The following is a 24,858-nucleotide window of genomic DNA, read 5'->3' as shown; positions in this document are numbered from 1 at the left end:
AAGAGCAATCCACAGTTTCCCACTCTCTGGCTAAAAAATTTCCTCCTTATCTCTGTTCTAGAAGGTCGCCCCGCAATTTTGAGGCTGTGCCCTTCTAGTTCTCGATACCCCCGCCATAGGAAACTTCCTCTGCACATCCACCCTATCTAGTCCTTTCAATATTTGGTAGGTTTCAATGAGATTCACCAGCATTCTTCTAAGTTCCAGTGAGTACAGGTCCAAAGGTGCCAAACACTCCTCCTGTGTTAACCCCATTCATTCCTGGAATCATCCTTGTGAATCTCCTCTGGACTCTCTCCAATGACAGCACATCCTTTCTGAGATATGGGGCCCAAAACTGTTGACAATACTCCAAGTATGGCCTGACTAGTATCTTATAAAGGATCAGCATTATCTCCATGTTTTTATATTCTATTCCCCTTGAAATAAATGCCAACATTGCGTTTGCCTTCTTTACTACAGACTCAACCTGTAAATTAACCTTCTGGGAGTCTTGCATGAGGACTCTTAAGTCACACTGCACCACTGATGTTTGAATATTTCTGCTTATTTAGATAATAGTCTGCACTATTGTTCCTTTTACCAAAATGTATTATCATACATTTCCCAACACTATATTCCATCGGACACTTTATTGCCCAGTCTTCCAATTTGTTTAAGTCCTGCCACATTTGCTTTGCTTTCTCAGCATTATCTACCACTCCATCTATCTTCATATCATCCGCAAACTTTGCCACAAAGCCATCAATTCCATTATCCAAAGTGTTGACAAATAATGTGAAAAGTAGCAGACCCAATACTGACCCCTGAGGAACACCACTAGTTGCTAACAGCCAACGAGAAAAGGCCCCCTTTTTTCCCACTCGCTGCCTCTTGCCTGTTGTCTTCTATCCTTGCCAGTATCTTTCCTGTAATGCCATAAGATTTTATATTGTTAAGCAGCCTCATGTGTGGCACCTTATCAAATGACTTCTGACAAGTACTGTAAATGACATCCACTGCCTTTCCTTTGTCCACCTTGCTTGTTACTTCCTCAAGGAACTCTAATAGATTTGTCAGGCAAGATTTCCCTTTATGAAGCCATGCTGACTTTGACATTTTGTCATTAGTCTCCAAGTACCCTGAAACCTCATCCTTAATAACAGACTCCAACACTTTCCCAACGACTGTGGTTAGGCTAACTGGCTTATAATTTCCTTTCTTTTGCCTTCCTCCCTTCTTAAACAGTGGAGTGACACTTGCAATCTTCCAGTCCTCCAGGATCATGTTAGAATCGAGTGATTCTTGAAAGATCATAACCAATGCATCTGTTACCTCTTCAGCAACCTCTCTCAGGACTCTGGGATGTAGTCCAGCTGGTCCAGGTGACTTATCCACTTTAAGACCTTTGAGTTTGCCTTTCACATTTTCCTTGTAATAGCAATGGCACTCACTTTTGCTCCCTGACAGTCACGGACTTCTGGTACAATGCTAGTGTCTTCCACAGTGAAGACATGCAAAGTACTCATTATGTTCATCTTCCATTTCTTTGTCCCCCATTACTACCTCACCAGCATCATTTTCCAGTGGTTCAATATCAACTGTCACCTCCCTTTTTCCTCTTTATATAACTAAAAAACTTATAGTATCCTACTTTATATTATTGGCTAGTTTGCCCTCATATTTCATCTCTTCCCTTCATATAGCTTTTTTAGTTGCCTTTTGTTGGATTTTAAAAGCTTCCCAATCATCCAGCTTCCCACTCACTTTTGCTACCTTTTGTGCCCTTTCCTTTGCTTTATGCAGTCCTTAACTTCCCTTATCAGCCGTTGTTGCCTCCCCCTGCTATTTGAGAACTACTTCTGTGGGACATATCTATCCTGCACCTTGTGAACTATTCCTAGAAACCTTAATCATCTCTGCTCTGCCATTATCCCTGCCAGTATCCTCTTCCAATCCACCTGGGCAAGCTCTTCTCTCATGCCTCTGTAATTGACTTATGCTTCTCCCTCTCAAATTGCAGTATGAATTCAATCATATTATGATCTCTGCCTCCTAATGGTTCCTTTACGTTAAGCTCCCTAATAAGATCTAGGTTATTGCTCAACACCCAATTTAAGATATCCTTTCCCCTAGTAGGCTCTAAAAGACATCTCACAGGTATTAACAAATTCCCTTTCTTGCGATCTGACACCAGCCTGATTTTACCAGCCCCTTGAATATTGAAGTCCCCCTTTACAATTGTGACATTACCCTTATTACCTTCCTTTTCCAGCTTTCTTTCCAATTTCAACCCCACATCGTCACTACTATTTCAAGGCCTATATATGATTCCATAATGTTTTTTCACCCTTGCAGTTTCTTAACTCCACCCACAAAGACGCAACATTCTCTGACCCTATGTCTCCTCTTTCTAAAGATGTATAAAGACCTTATCATGGGATAATTTACAACGATCAATTAATTGACCTGATACATCTTTGGACTTTGGACTTTGAGAGGAAACTGGAGCACCCTGAGAAAACTCACGCATTCCATGGGAGGACTTACAGAAACTCTTTACAGAATGACACTGGAATTGAACTCTAAACCCCAGAACATTCTGAGCTGTAATAGCTGTACCCAACATATACTTATCTGTCTGCACCTCCCACTGCCTTAATAAAGAACCCAGCATAATCAACAACTCCGCCCACTCCGAACATTCTCTCTTCTTCCTACTCCCATCATGCAGAAGGTACAACAGCTTGAAAGCACATTTCCTAGCACGATGAGATGGGCTCTTGACTTTATCATCTACCTTCTCACGATCTTGTACTTTATCATTTGCCTGCACCATACTTTCTCTGTAGCTGTTACACTTTATTCTACATTGTTATTGTTTTACCTTGTTCTACCTCAGTGCACTGTGTAATTAATTGATCTGCATGAACAGTGTATAAGGCAAGCTCTTCACTGTATCTTGGTACATGTGACAATAATAAACCAATTTCAATTCCAATTACTTTCTTCTTAAATGATGATGTGATCTCTCTTTCATGAGTTGTCCAGCCTCTCAACTTACAACTTGAATACTGGACCTTTGCCCTAAACAGAACATTTGGTTTTGTCCCTGTGTGCATGTGACCTCATTTCCACCCCCTTTAATTGCTTAACCACTCAGATCTTCTTGGTTGCTATCTATTCCACTCCAGTCCCTTTGTTATATGAGGTATCCCCATTGTTAATGTCTTGTTTTCTGGTTCAGCTGGATTGTTCATAATTTATCCTGTCGTCAGATTTGTTCTTGTATGTGTAGTAATCCTAAGGAGTTTGCACTGTGCCAATTTTATTGCCTCCGTGGTCTTCCAATAGAATGGAGTGCAGAATTTTCTGCTGCTCTCATTGTTTTAGACCTACACCAGCAGGTACACTCCTACAGATACAGAATATAGAAAAACAAAGTACAGTATAGGAACTTAAGCTCACTATGTTGTGACATACTTAAAACCTACTCCAAGATCAATCTAACCCTTCCTTCCCACATAGCTCCTCATTTTTCTTTCATCCATGTGCCTCGCTAGTTTATTAACATGTCTCCCTAGTTTGGTAATATATTCAGAGACAGAGTTGGGAAGCTGTCAGCATCTTTCTCTGGGGATTGAGATCTGGAAGGCTTAGCCAGTGGAGGGTGCATGACTTCAACATTTTATATTATGAGAAAGAAAATGGACACATCGAAACATTTACCAAAATTAGGTTTGGGTGTTGGGGGAGTTCAGCAAATTAGAGGAGTGCATATACTGGATGGTGAGGGTCCTTCATGATAGATACTACTTTCTTGAGACTTTACCTTTTGAAAATGTCATTGATGGTGGGAGAAGGTCTTCTTCTGAGTACCTGTTGAATGTTGTATGAGCCTCTGCCAACTGAAGCAGCTCCTCTCAGTACTCAATCACCTCTGAGTGAAAAAAAAATCCTCCTTAGATCCCCTGTAAATCGTGTTGTCAAAATGGAAAAAAAACTGAAGTCCAAGAGTTTTGGATTTCCACATCATAAAATACAAAAAAGCCAATACTCAAGTTCAGCAGATAATCAACAAAGGGTGGCATGGTAACACAGCAATCCTTGTAACACTTTACAGTGCCAAAGCACATCTTGGACTGTTTGGCAGGTGACGTAAATGATATTTCAGAGTCACCCTCAGAATACAAGGACAGAGATGAGAAGGAATTTCTTTAGCCAGAAGGTGGTGATTCTGTGGCCAAGTTATTAAGTTCTTGATTAGTAAGGATGTCAAAGGTTATGAGGAGATGACAGGAGAATGGGGTTGAGAGGGATAATAAATTAGCCATGATGGAATAGCGGAACAGACTGAATAGGCTGAATTACCTAATTCTACTACAATGTCTTATGGTCTTATGGTTTTGATGTACATGTGATAAATAAAGCTAATCTTTATTTTCAGTGGTATGTTGCTTTTTATTTCAAGGGGTTTGGTCTATAAAGTTAGAGAAGACTTGCACTTGTACAAGGAACCAGAGAGGCCACAATTTGAATCATACAATTTTGGTCCCTTTATCTGGACAGTATAAAAGGTTGAGAGCATGTACTGCCAGATCAAGGGCAGCTTCTCATTAGGTTTCAATAGGTACATTTAGTGTCAGAGAAATGTATACAATGTACATCCTGAAATTCTCTTTCTTTGCAAGCATCCATAAAAACAGAGAAGTGCCCCAAAGAATGAATAACAGTTAACTGTTAGAACCCTAAAGCCCTCCCCCAACTCCTCCCTCCCATGCATAAAGTGCAGGAAAAGCAATGACTCCCCCCCACCAGCAAAAACATTGGCACCCCTCACCGAGCACTCGAGCATGCAGCAAAGCATCAATGAAGACACAGACTTGCAGTACCCCAAAGACTACTCGTTCTATCAGACTCTTGAATGGACATCATATGCTAATATTTGAACTCTCGGACTCCCAATTTATCTTGCAGAAGCCCTTGCACTTTATTTGTCTGCCTGCACTGCATATTCTGTATTCTGTTCCCTTTTTAATTTAATAAAATACTGAAAGCCAGCATTCAAGTTCAGCAGGTATTCAGGAAAGGATGGCATGTTAGCGTGGCAGTTGGTGTAACATTTTATAGTGTCAAAGCACATCTCAGACTATTTAGCCATTGACACAAACAACACATTTCACAGTGTTTCAATGTTTCAGAGTCACATTCAGAATCCAAGAATGGCACTTTAAAACATAAATGAGGAGGAATTTCTTTAACCTGAAGATGTTGAATCTGCGGCCTAGTTATTGGGTCCATTTAAGGTGGAGGTTGCGTGGCATGGTCACAAAGCAAACACTTTTCACTGTATCTTGGTGCATATGGCAATAATAAACAAAGAATGAGCCAATAACAAATTATCATTGAAGTCAGTTCAAAGAACATTCACTTCAATGAACTCTGATGTGAGGGATTGTTTTATGAGAAATATTGAACAGACTGGATCTGTGTTCACTGGAGCATAGAAAGAGAGCTTATTTTATTAATAATACATAATTCTTATTTCTCATTTTCCTGAAGGATATAGAATAAGACCTTTTGGCCCTTTAAATCCATGCTGACGCCTACAGGAATCTGTTTAATCCACTGATTTGTCTATTCCCTATTCTGTCTTGTATGTTTGTAAGATCCTCCTCCTCCTACCACCGACTTAACTACATCTTGCAGTGGCCACTTAACCTATAAACCAGCACACTTTTACTATACGGGAGGAATCTGGAGCACTCATTTGGAAAACCTATGGAGACTGTACAAAGTACTCAGGATTAAAGCTGGGTTGCTGGAGATATCTGCTGTCCTACTGTACTGTCTGAGGGGCTTGACAGGGTGAATGCAGGGAAAATGATTCCCACATGGGAGAATGTAGGACCAGAGAGCACAGTCTCAGATAAAGCCCATTTAGGACTGAAGTAAGGAAGGGTTCGTCACAGCATTGTGGTCCAAACTGCCAGTCCCTGTAATGTATTGTTCTATGCTCTATGATTGTAAGGCTTTAGAAACCTTTGTCCCAAAGTTCTAACTTAATTTTGCTTTGTCCAAAGTAAATGTATTATCAAAGTACACTCTGAGGTTCATTTACTGGGCAATCACAGTAAATACAAGAAACACAATAGAATCAGTGAAAGCCCACATCCAATTGGACAGACAAACAACCAATGTGGAAAAAATAAACAACAAACTGTGCAAATACAAAAAGAAAGAGAAAAAAAGAAAATAATAATAATAATAATAATAATAATAATAATAATAATAATAAACAAATGAGCAGTAAATATCGAGAGCATGAGTTGAAGAGTCCTTGAGAGTGAGTCCATAGGTTATGGGAACAATTTAGGGATGGGAAAGTGAAGTTGACCCTGAGGTTTAAGAGCTTGATGATTCAGGGGTAATAACTGTTCCTGAACTTGGTGGTGTGGGTCCTGAGACTCCTGTCCCTCCTTCCTGATGGCAGCAGTGGGAAGACAACATGAGCTCAATAGTGGGATCCTTAATAGATACTGCTTTTCTGCGACAGCTCTCCATGTAGATGTGTTCAATAGTGGGGAGGGCAAAGGTGATGGACTGAGCCATATCCACTACTTCTTGTAGGCATTCCATACAAAGCCACTGGTATTTCCATACCAGGCCGTGATACAACCAGTTAATATACCTTCCACCACTCATCTTTGAAAGTTTGAGATGACAAACCGAATCTTCATAAATTTCTAAGAAAGTAGAGATGTGGACGGGCTTTCTTTATAATGCCATTTACATGGTATTACAAAGCTGTGAAGAGAGAATCCTTGATTATATATAAAGATTTTGCAAACTAAAAAACACTACAGATGCTGGAAATCTGAAATAAAATCAGAAAATATAGAAACACAACTAGTAAGGCAATTTCTTTGGAAAGAGAAACAAACAAGACTTTTCATCAGAATCGGATAGGTTTTTAAGCAGCAAAAATTTGGGGGTTATGGGGGGAATGATCAAGGATCAACTTTATTCAGCATATACATTTTCATGTCTTCGGAATTTGCTGTGATGTGTTGGTACAAAAAAAACAACATTCAACAATTATGAAGGATGAAGAATTATATATAATAAAGCTAATAAAGTTAGTGATGGACATGGAATAAAATGTGTATAAACAAATAAATAAACTCCTGCCATTGTCTGTGAGGAGTTTGCAGAGCCCACAATGAGGCTGGTGGGGTGGTAGGTGAGAACAAGAGGAACCCTAACCCAGATAGGGTGGCAGGAGGATGGGGTAAGAGTAGACGTGTGTGAAATGGAAGAGATATGGTTCAGGGCAGCATTGATGGTGGAGGAAGAGAAGCTCCTTTCTTTGAAAAAGGAGGACATCTTCATTCTGGAATGAAAATCCTCATCCTGAGAGTAGATGTGGCGGAGACAGAGGAATTGAGAGAAGGAGATGGCATTTTTATAAGTAAGAGGGTGGGGCTGTACCATTTCATGCATGTCTGCTCTTACATATGCCAGCTTAACAGGAATAGGGTTCCTTTAGTCCTCACTTACCAGCCTCTGTATCCAGCACATAACTCTCTGGAACTTCTGCCATCTCCAATGGGATTCCACCACTAAGCACATCTTTCCCTCATTCCCTCTCACTTTCTGCTTTCAGCAGGGATCCTATGTGACCACCTCCCCCTGTCCATTCCTCCCTCTTCACTGATCTCCTGCTGATTCTGGCACTTATCCTTACAAGCAGAACAAGAGCTACACCATCCCCTACACCTCCTACCTCACTACCATTCAGGACCCCAAACAGTCCTTCCAGGTGAAGTGACACTTCACTTGTGAGTCTGTTGGGATCATATACTGTGTCCAGTGCTCCCGGTGTTGCCTCCTGTATGTCGGTGAGACCCGACACAGATTGGGAGACCTCTTCGCCGAGCACCTGCTGTCTGTCTACCAGATGAAGTGGAATCTCCCAGTGGCCACCCGTTTTAATTCCACTTCCCATTTCCATTCCACTATGTCAATCAATGGTCCCTTTAGTTGTTGCGATGAGGCCACACTCAGGTTGGAGGAACAGCACCTTGTATTCAATCTGGGTAGCCTCCAACCTGATGGCACGAACATAAATTTCTTGAACCTGTGGTAATGCCCCCACCTATGCTTCACCATTCATCATTCCCTTTTTCCTCTCTCACTTTATCTCCTTGCCTGCTCAACACCTCCCTCTGGTGCTCCTACCCCTTTTCTTTCTTCCATGGCCTTCTGTCTTCTCCTATTAGATGTCCCCTTTTCCAGCCCTGTATCCCTTTCACTAATCAACTTCCCAACTCTTTACTTCATCTCTATCCCTCCGGTTTTCACCTATCATTTTGTGTTTTTCTCTTCCCTCCCCCCACATTTTAAATTTACTCCTCATCTTTTTTTTCTCCAGTCTTGCTGAAGGATCTCGCCCCGAAGCAACCATAGACGCTGCCTGGCCTGCTGATCTCATCCAGCATTTTGTGTGTGTTGCTTAGATTTCCAGCATCTGCAGATTTTCTCTTGTTTGTCCTTTCCTTTCTGGTTCCTCCCTCTTCAGCCTTTAATGTTTTCCACTTATCACCTCCCAGCTTCTTACCTCACCCCTGTCCCCCACCCACCCATCCTCACCTGCTCACATCTATTGCCTACCAACTTGGACTCTCTCCCCTCCCCTCCCCCTTCCTTTTGAGTCCTGATGAAGAGTCTCGGCCCAAAATACTGACTGTTTATTCCTCTCCGAAGATACTGCCTGACTTAGTTCCTCCAGCATTTTGTATGTGTTGTACAGTCACAATTTCCTGGGAGTTGTTATTTTACCACTGTAGATTTGACTTTTCTAAGAAAATAATTGATAAATTGGAAGGAAGCAGTTTTGGTAACTGGATGGGGAGATGAGGGATTTGACATGATGAGATTTGACGGAAAAGGCAGCGAGATGGAGAAATTGCTACAGGAAGATGGCATCTGATAAGAGTAGCTGAGGACTAGTTGGAGAGTCAGTAACCAAAAGAGACAGATTTAAAGTAATTGGCAAGGAGACAGGAGAGAGATGGGAAGTTTTTTTTTTTGCTCGGCATTTGTTGAACTGAAATGTACAAAGTAAGAAAAAAGTAGAGAAAGCAGTTGCAGGTTTGTTTAAATGTTGATAGTTTAGTCATGGAAGTACTAAGCTTGGAATTAGGAAAGCACTAAATACATCAATAAAGAATGCTGATCATCTAAGTCCGCTCCTGTTTTAACATTTTTGTTTTAGTTGATGCACAAGGGAAAGGACCAAATTCCACAGTTCAGGACTCAAGGCAGCACAGTAGTGTAGCAGTCGGTGCAATCACTTTATAGCATCAGTGATCACCAATAGGGTTTCAATTCCCACTGCTGTCTGTAAGGAGTATGTGTGTTCTCCTCGTGACCATGTGGGTTTCCTCTGGATGCTCTGGTTTGCTTCCACATCCCAAAGGCGTATGGGTTACGGTTAGTAAATTGTGGGCATGCTATGTTGGCGCCAGAAGCCTGACGACTCTTGTGGGTTGCCCACAGCACGCCCTCGGACAATGTTGGTCATTGAAGCAAAATGACATATTTCACTGTATGTTTTGTAAAGAAGAATGGGGGAAAGTTGCAGTGCCCAGATGTGCAAAACTGACAGAGTCCTATCCACTAGACTCTAGGCTATAATTGTTGCCAAAGGTGTATCTACTAAGATTTGACTTGAAGGGGATGAATATTTATGCAATCAATTATTTTGTGTTTTATATTTGTAATTAATTTAGATCATTTTGTAGAGATCTGTTTTCACTTTGACACAAGTCTTTTTCTGCTGATCCGTGTCAAAAAAAAACCAAATTAAATCCACTGTGATTTAATGTTGTAGAACAATAAAACATGAAAACTTCCAAAAGGGGGTGGATATTTTTATAGGTACTATATAGATCATGCTGTGTCTTCAGACTCAAGATTTTAGAAGTATGAAGGTTACAATGGAAAGTTAAGGTTGTGGGGAAGCAATAGCGTTTTCAGGTCCTAGATATGATGCAGTTGGCCTACATTGCATAAAGTAAAATTAGAAATGTTGCCTTTAAATTAGATTCAAGTCCAAAGGTCCAGGTAGGATCACCTTTTCCTCAATCTGAAACGTACACTGTCCATTTCCCCTTACAAATGCTGCCTGACTTGCTGAGCTCCTCCAGCAGTTTATCTTATTCTCCAGATTCCAGCCTCTGTATTCTCTTGTGAATTCATATTCTCTGTTGGGCTTTTTCTTAAATACTTGGCAGTAGATAGGAAGATCCTGCTTCCCATTCAAAAGTTGGTCTTTAGGTTGTAGATAAATTATGTTTTGTACAGTTTATTGAAAATGAAAATTGAAAGTTCAAAGTAAAATTTTTTATCAGAGTACATACATGTCACCACACCAACCCTGAATTTTTTTCTATGAGCATATTTAGCAAATCTATAGAACAGTAATTGTAAACTGTAAACAAACTGTGCAACTGCAAATATAAATAAATAGCAATAAAGACATGAAATAACAATATAACATCTATCAATATAACAGAGTCCTTAAATGAGTGACGTTATCCCCTTTTGTTCAAGAGCCTGATGGTTGTGGTTACTGTTGTTGAACCTTGGGTTGTGAGTTCTGAGGCACCTGTACCTTCTACCTAATGGCAGCAGTGAGAAAAGAACATGACATCTGTGGCGAGGATCTTTGATAATGGATGCTAATTTTCTACGGTGACGTTTTATGCAGATGTGCTCAGTGTTTGAGAGGGTTTTACCCGTGATGTACTGGGCTGAATCCACTACCTTTCATAGGATTTTCTGCTCAAAGGCATTGGTGTTTCCATATCAGACTGTAATGCAGCCAGACATGCGTGCATTTGTATGAGCATCAAACATGATCAAAAGTGGAAGATGACATCAGTGAGCAAACAAAAAGATTGCCAGCTTGTAGGACAAGAATGGGGAAAATATCTGCAGTGTGGTCTTCAAACACTGCTCTGCCCAAGACCACAAGAAATTGCAGAGAGCTGTGAACAAAGCCCAGTCCATCTCACATACCAACCTCTCCTCCACTGCCTCTGCTAACACTTCCCGCTGCGTTAGGAAAGAAGCCAACATAGTCGAGGATCCCTCCCACTCCAGTCATTCCCTCTTCTCCCCCTCCAGTCAGGTAGAGGATACAAAAGCTTGGGAATACAAACCACCAGGCTCAAGGACAGTTTCAGACTCTTGAACATGCCTCTTGCCTCTTAGGATAAGATGAACTGCTGATCTCTCAGGCTACTTCTCCATGGCCCTTTTACTTCATTTGTTCACCTGCACTGTACTTTCTTCATAACTTTAACATTATATTCTGCATTCTGTTTTTCCTTTTGTACTACCTTGATATACATATGTACAGAAAGATCTATCTGGATGGAAAGCAATCAAACATTTTCAGTATTTGTTTACCTATCTACCCACCTTCCCCTCTCCTCCCCTCCCATCCCCTCCCCCCTCCCTCCCTCCAACTCACCCACACTGCCGAGCAATTCCCCAATTTGCAAGGTAGTGTCACGGTTAGCGCAACACTTCACAGAGCCAGAAGTAAGATTGGGATTCAATTCCTGCCACTGTCTGTAAGGAGTTTGTAAACACAAGGGATTCTGCAGGTACTGGAAATCCAGAGTAACACACACAGTGATAGAGGAATATAGTAGGTCAAGCAGCATCTATGGAGAGGAATGAAGAGACAGTGTTTCAGGCATTGTTTGTTCAAAGTTCAAAATACATGTATTATCAAGGTACATGTTTGTCACCCTGAGATTCAATTTCCTGCAGCAGAATAGTAACTGTAACAGAGTCAGTGAAAGATCAACCAGAGGGAAGAAGATGACAAATTGTGCAACTGCAAATATAAATAAGTAGCAATTAAGAATGAGAATGTGAGATAATGAATATGTTTCGATGTTCCAAAGTACATGTGACAAATAAAACTAAAGTTAAGATAACCTAATCAGAGGCGCTGGCTGTCCACTCTGTCTTTCCTCTTAATATCTTGTACACCTCTATCATGTCTCCTCTCATCCTCCTCTCCAAAGAGTAAAGCCCTAGCTCCCTTAATCTCTGATCATAATCCATACTCTCTAAACCAGGCAGCATCCTGGTAAATCTCCTCTGTACCCTTTCCAATGCTTCCACATCCTTCCTATACTGAGGCGACCAGAACTGGACACAGTACTCCAAACGTGGCCTAACTAGAGTTTTATAGAGCTGCATCATTACATCACGTCTCTTAAACTCTATCCCTCGACTTATGAAAGCTAACACCCCATAAGCTTTCTTCACTACCTTATCTACCTGTGAGGCAACTTTCAGGGATCTGTGGACATGTACCCCCAGATCCCTCTGCTCCTCCACACTACCAAGTATCCTGCCATTTACTTTATACTCTGCCTTGGAGTTTGTCCTTCCAAAGTGTACCACCTCACACTTCTCCGGGTTGAACTCCATCTGCCACTTCTCAGCCCACTTCTGCATCCTATCAATGTCTTTCTGCAATCTTTGACAATCCTCTACACTATCTACAACACCACCAACCTTTGTGTCATCTGCAAACTTGCCAACCCACCCTTCTAACCCCACATCCAGGTCGTTAATAAAAATCACAAAAAGTAGAGGTCCCAGAACAGATCCTTGTGGGACACCACTAGTCACAACCCTCCAATCTGAATGTACTCCCTCCACCACGACCCTCTGCCTTCTGCAGGCAAGCCAATTCTGAATCCACCTGGCCAAACTTCCCTGGATCCCATGTTCAAAGACTAGAAGTTTGAAAGATACCACCACACAGTTTCCACAAGTCCTCAGGGTCCCGATAGACTCGTCGTCCCACGCAGGCGGCAGAAGGGAATACCCCCGCTATGGACTTCCAAGGCACTGCCAGACTCAGCCTCATAGACGCAGCACACGATGAAAGCTCTGTCGCACCCAGCCTAGCAGACGCAGCACACAGTGAAAGCGCCCCGACTGCAGCGGACTCCGAGCCTCCGACCATCCCCTCTGCCAAGCGCACTACGAAGCCCCCGGCAATGGCCACTGGCAACGCGACCCCGAGGACTGGGGGCCTGTTCTTCTCAGCAGAGACCCGGACCTCACAACAGCAGCAGCAACGAAGAAGACCTTCCTGGAGATTTCCAGATGTTCCTCCGTGCTCCATGTCCGTTTTTTTTATCAGATTACGATTGTGCACGGCACCCCGCTTAACAAATAACAGATATCAATTCCGGAGAGGCTGCTGCAAACTGCGTCGCACCGCCATCTTGCTTCCACTATTTTCTTATGAGAAAATAGTCAAGTCAAGTCAAGTCAACTTTCATTGTCATTTCGACCATAACTGCTGGTACAGTGCATGGTAAAAATGAGACAACGTTTTTCAGGTCCATGGTTTACATGACACAGTACAAAAAACTAGACCGAACTAGGTAATAAAAAAAACAGAGAAAACTATACTACAGACCTACACTGGACTGCATAAAGTGCATAAAAACAGTGCAGACATTACAATAAATAATAAACAAGACAGTAGGGCAAGGTGTCAGTCCAGGCTTCGGGTATTGAGGAGGAGTCTGATAGCTTGGGTGAAGAAACTGTTATATAGTCTGGTCGTAAGAGCCCGAATGCTTCGGAGCCTTTTCCCAGACGGCAGGAGGGAGAAGAGATTGTATGAGGGGTGCATGGGGTCCTTCATAATGCTGTTTCCTTTGTGGATGCAGCGTGTAATGTAAATGTCCGTGATGGCGGGCAGAGAGACCCTGATGATCTTTTCAGCTGACCTCACTATCCACTGCAGGGTCTTGCGATCCGAGATGGTGCAATTTCCGAACCAGGCAATGATGCAGCTGCTCAGGATGCTCTCAATACAATCCCTGTAGAATGTGATGAGAATGGGGGGTGGGAGATGGACTTTCCTCAGCCTTTGCAAAAAGTAGAGACGCTGCTGGGTTTTCTTTGCTATGGAGCTGGTGTTGAGGGACCAGGTGAGATTCTCTGTCAGGTGAACACCAAGAAATTTGGTGCTCTTTACGATCTCTACCGAGGAGCCATCGATTTTCAGCAGGGAGTGGTCGCTCTGTGCCCACCTGAAGTCAACAACCATCTCTTTTGTTTTGTTCACATTCAGAGACAGGTTGTTGGCTCTGCACCAGTCCGTTAGCCGCTGCACCTCGTCATTCTTGCTGATGAGACCCACCACGGTGGTGTCATCAGCGAACTTGATGATATGGTTCGAGCTGTGTGTTGCAGCACAGTCGTGGGTCAGCAGAGTGAACAGCAGTGGACTGAGCACACAGCCCTGGGGATCCACCGTGCTCAGTGTGATGGTGTTGGAGGTGCTGCTCCCGATCTGGACTGACTGAGATCTCCCAGTCAGGAAGTCTAGGATCCAGTTGCAGAGGGAGGTGTTCAGGCCCAACAGACTCAGCTTATTAATATTATTAAAATAGTTGGTAAAAGCAATTTTCATTTCAGCTTGGAGCCGCGCTGTTTTCCAAACACAGCTGTGAATTCTTCTTCCAAACACTTATTTTTTGGTAGTTGAAGTTTGAGATGAATGGAGAGATTTTCTGTGTTCATTAACAGGAACAGAAAATGCTGGATACACTCATTAGATCAGGCAGCACCTCTTAAAATTAAGAGTCAATGTTTCAGATCAAAGATCTTTATCAGACAGATTAATTACTGATGTGTTCAATAATTGATTGGAATGCCAATCCAGGCAATTGCTGGCTCTTGATAGAATCAAATATTCAACGTAGAAAAATATTAACATTTGTTTTAAAAGCTATGCATAGAATCAGAAAACTTGCTCTCCTAGTGAGAACAGTGTGCTTGCTTTGTCAAAATAACATACAAAATGCTGGAAAAAATCTGCAGGTCAGGCAGCCTCTATGAAAGGAATTAACAGGTGACACTTCAAGCCCAGACCCTTCATCAGGTTTGGAAAGGAAGGGAGAAGAAACCAGAATAAGGATGTTGCCTGGATTGGAGAGCATGCCTTATGAGAATAGGTTGAGTGAACTTAGCCTTTTCTCCTTGGAGTGACGGAGGATGAGAGGTGACCTGATAGAGGTGTATAAGATAATGAGAAGCTTTGATTGTGTGGATAGTCAGAGGCTCTTTCCCAGGGCTGAAATGGCTAACACAAGGGGGCATAGCTTTAAGGTGCTTGGAAGTAGCTACAGGGGGGATATTAGAGGTAAGTTTTTCACACAGAGTACTGGGTGCGTGGAACACACTGCCAGCAACAGTGGTAAAGGTGGATGCAATGGGGTCTTATAGGAGACTCTGAGATAGGTACATGGAGCATAGGAAAGTAGAGGGCTATGTGGTAGAAAATTCGAGGCAGTTTCTAGAGTAGGTTACATGGTCAGCACAACATTGTGGTCCAAAGGGCCTGTAATGTGCTGTAGATTTCTGTGTTCTAGAATAAGAAGATGGAGGAAAAGGGAAGGAGTACAAGCTGATAGGTGATAAGTGAAGCCAGGTGTGTGGGTGAGGGTGTGGGAATGAAGTAAGAAATTGGGAGAGGATATGTGGATGAAGTAAAGGGTTGAAGAAGATATCTAATAAGACCGTAAGACATAAGTGCAGAATTAGGCCATTTTGCCCATTGAGTCTGGTCTGCCATTCCATTATAACTGATGTATTATCCCTCTCAATCCCATTCTCCTGCCATCTCTCCATAACCTCCAACACTCCTATTAATTAAGAAACCGTCAACCTCTGTTTTAAGTATACCCAGTGACTTGGCCTCCACAGTTGTTTGTGACAATGAATTCCACAGGTTCACTGCCCTCTGGTTAAAGAAATTCCTCCTCATCTCTGTTCTAAAGAGATGCTCTTGTATTCTCAGGTTGTGCCCTGAGGTCTGAAACTCCCCAAATATTGGAAACAACCTCTCCACGTCAATTCAGTCTGGACCTTTCAATATTTGATAAGTTTCAATGAGAGCCCCCCTCATTTTTCTAAAACTCCAATGAGTACAGGGCCAGAGCTGGCAAATACTTCTCAGACGTTAATCTTTTCATTCCCGGGTTCATTCTCGTAAACCTCCTCTGGACAGTCTCCAAAGCCAGCAAATGCTTTCTTAGATAAGGGTAATTGATAGGAGTTTTGTGACGATAGGAGAATACAATGGACCATGGAAGAAAGGGGAGGAGGTGAACTAGAGGGAGGCAATGCACAGGTGAGGAAAAGAGAGGGAGTGAGAGGGTAACTAGAATGGAGGAAAGAAAAAGAGAGAAGAAGCAAGACAGTTACTGGAGGTTAGAGAAATTGATATTAATGCATTGGGTTGAAGGCTACCTAGACAATATGAGGTGTTGCTCCTCCAGCGTCTGTTTGGCCTCATTATGACAGTGGAGGTCCATGGACAGACATGTCAGAATGTGAATAGGAAGTTGAATTGAGATGGTACATCCTGCCTTTTGCAGCGGATAGAGCAAACGTGCTCAATAAGGTGCTCCCCCGATGTCATATTGGGAGAGCAACTAACTACTACTATGTTGACTCAGGCCTAGGGGGCCAGCGTTGAGCAAAGAACAATTAAGAAAACTCCAAAGGACAACTACTGAGAGTAAAAATAAGGAGCAAGAGACTGTCCTTCCCAGAAAAACGCCTTTCCCTTTTCTCAGTTCCTCTGTCCAAACATAAATAGGTATGATAGCTTTATGAGTTTCCCAGGCTTCTCATCATTGATCTGTGTTTGACTTTTCACTGATAAATGGTAAAATAGTAATTCTGTGTATTATTGCCACATGTTCTGAGGTACAGTGAAAAGCTTGTCTTGTACCAATAAAGTAGTCATTCGTACAGATCAGTTCTTTACAAAGTGCAGTGCGGTAATACAAGGTAAAACAGTAACAGAGTACACAATAAAGTGTTACAGAGAAAAGGCAGTGCAGGTAGACAATACTTGCAAAGTCATGAGTTAGATTGTGAGATCAAGAGTTCATAGGGAAGTTACCATCATGCCAGTGGTATGTGCTTTCAGGCTTTTGTATCTTTAGTCTGATGAGAGGGGGAGAATGGAGAATATTTAGGATAAGTGAGTTCTTTAATTATGTTGGCTGTTTTACCGAAGCTGTGAGAAGTGTAGGTTTGGCAGAGACCATAGAGAGGAGGCTGGTTTCTATAATGTGTCAACAACTCTCTGCAGTTTTCGTAGCTACAGGCAATGCAGTTGCTGTACCTAGCCTTGATATATCCCAACAGGATGCTTTTATTGTGGACATCAAAGGAACTTGCCAAGTTTCTTTAGTCTACTGAAGAAGTAGAGACACTGGTGAATTTTCTTGGAAAAGTAAATGAGACAAATGATAGGTAGGCACATGGATGCTGGAAAAATGGAGGGTTATATGAGAGGGAAAGGTTAGATTGATCTTAGAGTAGGTTAAGAGGTTGGGACAGCATCATGGGCTGAAGGACCATGTTTTAATATTTTCTTACTTCTCTTGGACAGAGAGTGCTAGTTTTCTCCAGAACTGCTTTTGAAACACATATTGTCCACTCATTGTACACACCTTGCAATTATTTCCTATTACATCTGGTGCCAAATTCTGATCCAAGGGATGGGATTTGAACTAGCAAACATTTATAATGTTCAGTGAAGAGCAATATAATTTGTTTGCTCACTATTGTACATTATAGTACAACCTGGCAAATGAGTTTAAGCTGCATAAAGTATAGACTAAAATAGTCGAGGTTAGACTTATTTACAATAAAAACAAAATGCTGGAAATGGTTCATATCATGAATAATGTTTTCATTACTCTCTTACTTTCAGTAATCCCCTCCCAGTGTCTTTTTTCAGTTCCCATACTGGCTTCCCTCTTACTCCTTCTCTTCTCACCTGCCCAATACCTCCCTCTAGTTTTCCTCCTCCTTCCCTTTCTCCCGTGGGCCATTGTTCTCTCCTATCAGATTCCTTCTTTTTCCGCCCTTTACCTCTTCGACCTATTACCTCCCAGCTTCTCACATCATCACTCCTTCCCCATACACCTAATCTCCCTCTCACCTGTTCTCATTTATCACTGCCACATGTACTCTTTCCCCTCCCTCCCATTTTCTTATTCTGGCTTCTTCTCTCTTCCTTTTCAGTCCTAATGACCTGAAATGTTCACTGTTTATTCCTATCTATAGATTCTGCCAAACCTGCTGAGTTCCTCAACAGGTCACCAAATACTCAGCAGGTCAGGAGGCATCTGTGGGAGGAGAAACAGAGCTAATCTTTCAAGTTGAAGACCTTTCTTCAGAGATGTGGAGGAGAGAAAAGTCTTGTTTAGCTGTAGGGAGAGTAAATGATAGGGTAAAACCAAAATACTAGTGTTAACAGAATAGAAAGTACAGGGAGAGGTCAGGGGCAGGTTTTTACGCAGGAAGTGGTGGGTGCATGGAACCTGTTGCCAAGGGTAGTGATAGAGGCAGATGCATTAGGGGCATTTAAGAAACTCTTGGATAGGTACGTGGAAGAAAAGGGAAATGAAGTGCATTGTGTGAAGGAAAGGTTAGATTGATTTTAGAGAAGGTTTAAAATTCTGCATAATGTCATGGGCTGAAAGGCCTGTACTGTGTTGTAATATTCTATGTTCTATATAATAGTTTCTTTTAAGATTTCTTGTAAACAACAGCAGCTCGATAATGGCTTCATTATTCAAATGCTGAGAATTGTGATTGGTGCTTATAGATATTTGACAATATAATTTGCAATTGTTTTTACAGCTCCTATCTCAATAGCAATCTGTGTTTCATCCTTTTTAACCAGTCAACACTTAGCAAATTAAATTAAAATACAACTTTACCAGCCGTTGCTCTGTAAGTGATGAGTTTCACTGCGTCCGGCAGGAATATCAGGATTTATCTTTGATGTTACCAGATGCATTACTGCTTCAATTGACACAAAATTTTCACAGGAAATTCAAGATTTTGTAGAAATATCAGCCTTTAATGCAACGTCTGAAAAAGCAAAGAGAGAGACAGAATAAATCCATGAAGCTCTGGCTGAAAATTTGCTTCCAAAATGGCATTAAGACAGAGACTGAGAACTGTTTAACATTTGTGTGTTCTCCCTGTTACTGTGTGGGTCTCTTCCAGGTGCTCTGGTTTCCTTCCAAAGTCAAAGTAAAGTTTGTTGTCATCCGCACAAAAACATGTATGCACAGGTGCAATGAAAAACTTACTTGCAGCAGAATCAGAAACACATGGCATCATATAAGCAGTACAGTATTCACAAGAAAAACGTAAATTAAATACCTTGATGAAGGGTCTCGGCCCGAAAGTTCGACCATTAACTATTTTCCATAGATGCTACCTGGCCCGCTGAATTCCTCCTGCATCTTGTGTGTGTTGTTTGGATTTCCAGCATCTGCAGATTTTCTCATGTTTGTACTTTAATTTACATTTTTTATTTATTTAGAGATACAGCACTGGCCCTTGCGCTCACCAAGCTCATGTTGCCTAGTTACACTCATGTGACGAATTAACCTACAAACTCATACATTGTTGAGATGTCAGAGGAAAGAGGAGCACCTGGAGGAAACACACTTGGTCACGGAGAGAGCGTACAAACTCCTTACAGACAGCGGCATGAATTGAACCCAGGTCACTGGCGCTGTAATAGTGTTATGCTTACTGCTACACTACCATGCTGCCTTACATACAATTACGTACATTATTTACAGCAAAAAACCCGACTAGAATCTAAAGAAAGTCCATTTTAGTGTAAAATGATCTAAGTGTAGATCCTATATCCCAAAAGACATCCAGTTTGCTAAATTAGTTGACCATCGTATAGTATGTGAATTTTGTAGGAGTTGCTGAGAATGTAAGAAAAATAAAAGGGATTAAAAATTAAAGATCAATAATTAGATTTATTTATCATCTGTATGTTGAAACATTAAAACATGCAGTGAAATGTGTAGTTTTTGCATCAACGACCAACACACTGTGAGGATGTGGGGGGGGGGGGGCAGCCTGCAAGTGTCTGTACTCCTCTGGTGCCAACATAGCATGCCAGCAGATTACTAACTTTAGCCCATAAGTCTTTGAATATGGGAGGAAACTAGAGCACTAGTATGAAACCCACGTAGTCATGGGAAGAACATATAAGTTTCTTACCTGGACTGTTGATGCTATAATAGCTTTGTATCAATTGCCACACTATTGTGTTATCCCAACAATGATGCAGACCATAGCATTGTCAAAGATGATCAGAACAAGGCTGGAATCTGCTGAACTCTTCAGCTGTCTGCTGATCCGAATAGATAGGTTGACATGGATCAAATTATTAAATGAATTAAATGATACATGTTAGATTGAATTGAATGGGAAACGCCAAAATTTATTGACATGTGCGCCTACATAAAATGAAAAACTTAAATACAGTAGCATCATAGGCACATAGCATCATGTAAGCAGCATTCACAAGAAAAACATAAATCAAATATAAATTATACTCAATTGTTACAATAAAGAACAGTATTAGAAAAAAAACAAAGAGTCCATTTTAGTGCAAAGTGATGAAAGTGATCATGCTAAACAGTAGTGACCAGAGTTTTTGTTGGTTGGTTCAAAGCTGAATAGCTAAAAGGAAGTAGCTGTTCCTGAACTTGTGGTGTGGGATGTCAGGCTTCAGTACCTTCTGCATGATGGTCACTGCGAGAAGATATCTTGGCCTGAACAGTGGGGATCTTTGATAATGAATGTCGTGTTCTTGAGGCAGCACCTCCAGTCGCTATATTGATGGTGGGGAGGGATGTGCTTGTGCCGTACTGGGATTCCTTTGATGCTTGGTGCAAATGAATATGCAACAAAAGTTGAAATCAAGTTATCAAAAGATATTAACAATAGTGGTAGGATTACTAAGAACTATTAAGAATTACTAAGAACATGTAATCCAAGCTGGCAGCACGACGCAGCTTGCAGTGGCCACTCCGGAGCGGATTGTCTGTTATTTGTGAAGCGGGGTGCCATGCGCAATCATAATTGGATGAAAAATGGACGTGGGAGCACGGAGGAACATCTGGAAATCTCCAGGAAGACCTTCTTCGTTGCTGCTGCTGCTGTGAGGTCTGGGTCTCTGCTGGGAAGAACAGGCCCCCAGTCCTCGGGGTTGCATTGCCGATGGCCGTTGGCGGGAGTGTCTTAATACGCTTGGCAGAGGATGGTGCTTGGAGAAGCTGTGCTGGAGGGGATGGTCGGAGGCTCGGAGTCCGCTGCAGTCGGAGCACTTTCACTGTGTGCTGTGTCTGCGAGGCAGGTTCGACGGAGCTTTCATTGTGTGCTGCGTCTGAGAGGCTGAGTTGGGCGGCACCATGGAAGTCCATAGCAGGGGTATACCCTTCTGCCGCCTGCGTGGGATGACGAGTCTATCGGGACCCTGAGGACTTGTGGAAACTGTGTGGTGGTTTCTTTTGAACTTATAGTCTTTTACATCTTTGGACTATTTTCACTGTGTCCATGGTCTGTTTTTTATCAATTATGCTATTGTTTGCACTGTTGTAACTATATGCTGTAACTATGTGGTTTTGTGCAGGTCTTGTAGCTTTAGTTTTTGGTCTTGTTTTATCTGGTGAGATTGGAGCTCCCTTCCGGGGAACGCGCTAACATGGTAGCGCGATATTAATACGCAGCAGCCTCTCCAGACTCTAGATTGGGGATTGCCAAACGTTATGTGGATTTTCTGGTGTAGTCTGTTTTGTCATGTGCTTTTGTGATATCATTCTGGAGGAACGTTGTCTCATTTTTAAACTGCATTGCATTTGTGGTTTCTAAATGACAATAAACTGAATCTAAATCTGAATCTGAACTTGCAGCACAGGGACAGTGCATTTTGAACAACAATATTCACTCTCCATGCCTTCCAGCTCTTTGCAATGAATTCTGTTAATGGATCTTTCTTTTCCTCTCTGATCTTTTACCTCTTCTTGCCTACCTTCACCTCCCCCGGGTCTCTCCTCTTTCCCTTCCTTCTATAGTCCACTCTCCTCTCCTATCAGATTCCATCCTCTCCAGCCTTTGATCTTGCCCACTAACCTGGCTTCACCTATCACCTTCCAGCTCCCCTCCTTCCCCTACCCCCACCTTTTTATTCTGACATCTTCCCCTTTCCTTCTCAGTTTTGAAGAAGGTATTCAGGCTGTAATGTTGACTGTTTATTCATTTCCATAGATACTGCCTGACCTGCTGAGTTCCAGCATTTTGTGTGTTGCTTCCATTCCTCCTTCCCTTTTATCCAGCGTCACCAACTACCTCATCTATTCCCACGTTTAAGTGTGTTTCACATCCCCAAAGCTCCTAGTGATGATGTTTTTCCTAATTTGCACATGCTTTAATTAGTGACTAGCTTTTATTTATGCATTTTTTAATTTTGTACTCCCCACGGGATATGTTTACACTGTAGTATTTCAATTCTTTTTTATGTCAGCAGCATAATAAGCTTAGGGATATAATTTGCCTTTCAGATTTTAATCAACAATGCAAACTAGTGGTATAACTGAAGTGAGTCTTCTTTTGTGTACTCTGCTATTGAGATTTGACAGAGATTTTTGATCCTGGGAAGTAAAGCTAAGCTTGTTTGGACCACGGTTTGCCTGCACTGAAAACTGTCAGAAATCAGAGCTTGAAACACTCATACATATCCTAGGCTGTACCTATACAGAGGAGCTATGAGTCAGCGCAGAGTATTTGACAGATAATTTGAATGAAGTTGTTTTAGCTTCCTGTTGTGTTATTCATGACTATACATTGCAGTTTTCTGCCTTTTCTCCATTGTGGTTTGATAGAAATCTGCATATTTGTGAATGAGCTATCATTGTGGAATATCCATTGAAGAAAATTAGCTGTGTTGCCCGGATTAGAACAGTAACTTCACTTCTAATAGAAATACTTAATGGCCTGCAGAGCCCATTGGGGCTTCACAAATTGTGTAAAGGAATATACACTCAGTGGCCACTTTATTAAGTGCCCCCTGCACCTAATTAAGTGGCCACTGAGTGTATGTCCGTGGTTTTATGTTGCTGTAGCCAATTCACTTCAATGTTTGACATGCTATGCATTCAGAGATGCTCTTCTGCACACCACTGTTGTAACATGTAGTTATTTGAGTTACTGTCACCTTCCTGTCACATTGAGCCAGTCTGGCCATTCTCTTCTGACCTCTCTCATTTTCACCCACAGAATTGCCGCTCACTGGATGTTTTTACTTTCACACCATTCTCTGTAAACTTTTGAGGTTGTTGCTTGTGAAAATCCCAGGAGATCAGCACTTTTTGAGATACTTAAACTGCTCCATCTGGAACCAACAATCATTCCACAGTTAAAATTACTTAGATCTAATTTCTTCCCCACTCTGATGTTAGGTTTGAATAACAACTGAATCTCTCAACCATAACTGCATGCTTTTATGCATTGAGTTGCTGCCACATAATTGGCTAGTTAGGTATTTGCATTAATAAGCAAGTGTACCAGTGTACCTAATAAAGTGGCCACTGAGTGTAAAAATGAGTTATTTCTTTCACAGTCACATGAGAGAGAAGAAAAATTGTCTACAATGGATAACAAACTGCAACTTTTGAATGGATACTATTGTTGATGGAGTAAATATTTTATATCACTGTCTGTAACACTTAAGTAATATGAGAGAATAGAAGTCCACTGGGGATATATCATATTCTGGGTAGAATTTTTAAGTTCTATCATATTTATGTGAAGGAGAAAAGGTTTGGAAATCTAAAATGGAAGTAATAAATGTAGTTGTGCCTGGCATCCCAGACTGAGAAATGTCCTGTGGAAAACAATACAGCTTTCACTACTGGAGACCGCAGATGCTGGAAATCTGGAGCAACACACAAGGCGATGGAGGAACTCAGCACCTATGAAGGGAATTGGCAATTGATCAAGACTGGAAAGAAAGAGGGGAGTTAGATAGATAGATACCTTACTGGTCCCAGAGGAAATTACAGTGTTGCAGTAGTATTACAAGTGCACAGATGTACAAATATTAGAAGAGAAGTAAGAAAGAATAAAGAAGATAGCCAGGTTTAAAAAAGGAAGTGGGGAAGGGGTGTGCAGGAACTGGCAGGTGATAGGCGGATCCAGATGAGGGGTGACCCTTCCCCTCTTTTATCCCCCATCACTCACTTTCCCGTTCCCACCCTCTCTATCAGACCATCACCCACAGACTCCTCCCACCGGTTCCCTTCCTCACCTCTTTCCCTTTATCCCATAGTCTATCATTCTCCCCTATTAGATTCCACCTTTTTCAGACTTTTGTCACTTCTACCTATCACCTCCCAGCTCCTTAACTCATTCCCACTTTCCTCCCTACTTCACTCACATATCACCGCCCCTCCCCTGGTGCAGTCTGTATCCATGGAGGGGAGGCTGACTTCTGTGTCCACAATTCTCTGCAATTTCTTGCAGTCTCAGGCAAAGCAGTTGCCATACCAGGCTGTGTTGCATCATGATACGATGGTTTCTATGATGCATTATTAAAATTTAGGGATGGTTAAAGGGGACGGGCCAAATTTCTTTTGCATCTGTGAGGAAATGGAGGCACTACTGCACTTTCTTGGCCACGGAATCTACATGGTTGGACCAGGACAGGTTGTAGGTGATGTTCACTCCCGGTAACTTGAAGGTTTCAATGCTCCCGACCATAGATGTAGACAGGAGCCCCTTTCCTAAAGTTAATGTCCAGCTCTTTTGTTCTGTTGTCATTGAGGGAAAGGTGGTTGCTATGTCACCAGGTCACTAGGTGCTCTATCTTCTTCCTGTACTAATTAATGTTCATTAATAAATATATTTAAATAAAAT

At 41.9% G+C, this 24,858-nt stretch overlaps 1 protein-coding gene and 1 long non-coding RNA gene across 4 annotated transcripts in view; one reads left to right on the top strand and one right to left on the bottom strand.

Annotated features, from left to right (window-relative positions):
• LOC140724774 (uncharacterized) overlaps positions 1–19,403 on the bottom strand; it is a 154,742-nt gene extending 135,339 nt beyond the window's left edge. The window contains exons 1-3 of one of the 3 annotated variants that reach the window (XR_012098182.1): positions 19,297–19,403; positions 18,846–18,999; positions 3,812–3,919 (exon numbers count right to left, since the gene is read on the bottom strand). This is a non-coding gene — a long non-coding RNA (uncharacterized lncRNA). Of the gene's footprint in view, positions 1–3,811; positions 3,920–18,845; positions 19,000–19,223 lie in introns of all 3 variants that reach the window. The other 2 variants (XR_012098183.1, XR_012098184.1) reach the window with 2 other exon arrangements.
• The window catches only part of LOC140724772 (centrosomal protein of 128 kDa), a 612,511-nt gene that overhangs the window by 453,350 nt on the left and 134,303 nt on the right, over positions 1–24,858 (top strand). The window lies entirely within an intron of this gene.

Source organism: Hemitrygon akajei, chromosome 3, assembly GCF_048418815.1.
Source record: "Hemitrygon akajei chromosome 3, sHemAka1.3, whole genome shotgun sequence".
NCBI lineage: Eukaryota > Metazoa > Chordata > Chondrichthyes > Myliobatiformes > Dasyatidae > Hemitrygon > Hemitrygon akajei.
The sequence above is the reverse complement of the archived record's forward strand: the minus strand, read 5'-3'. Positions and strand labels throughout refer to the sequence as shown.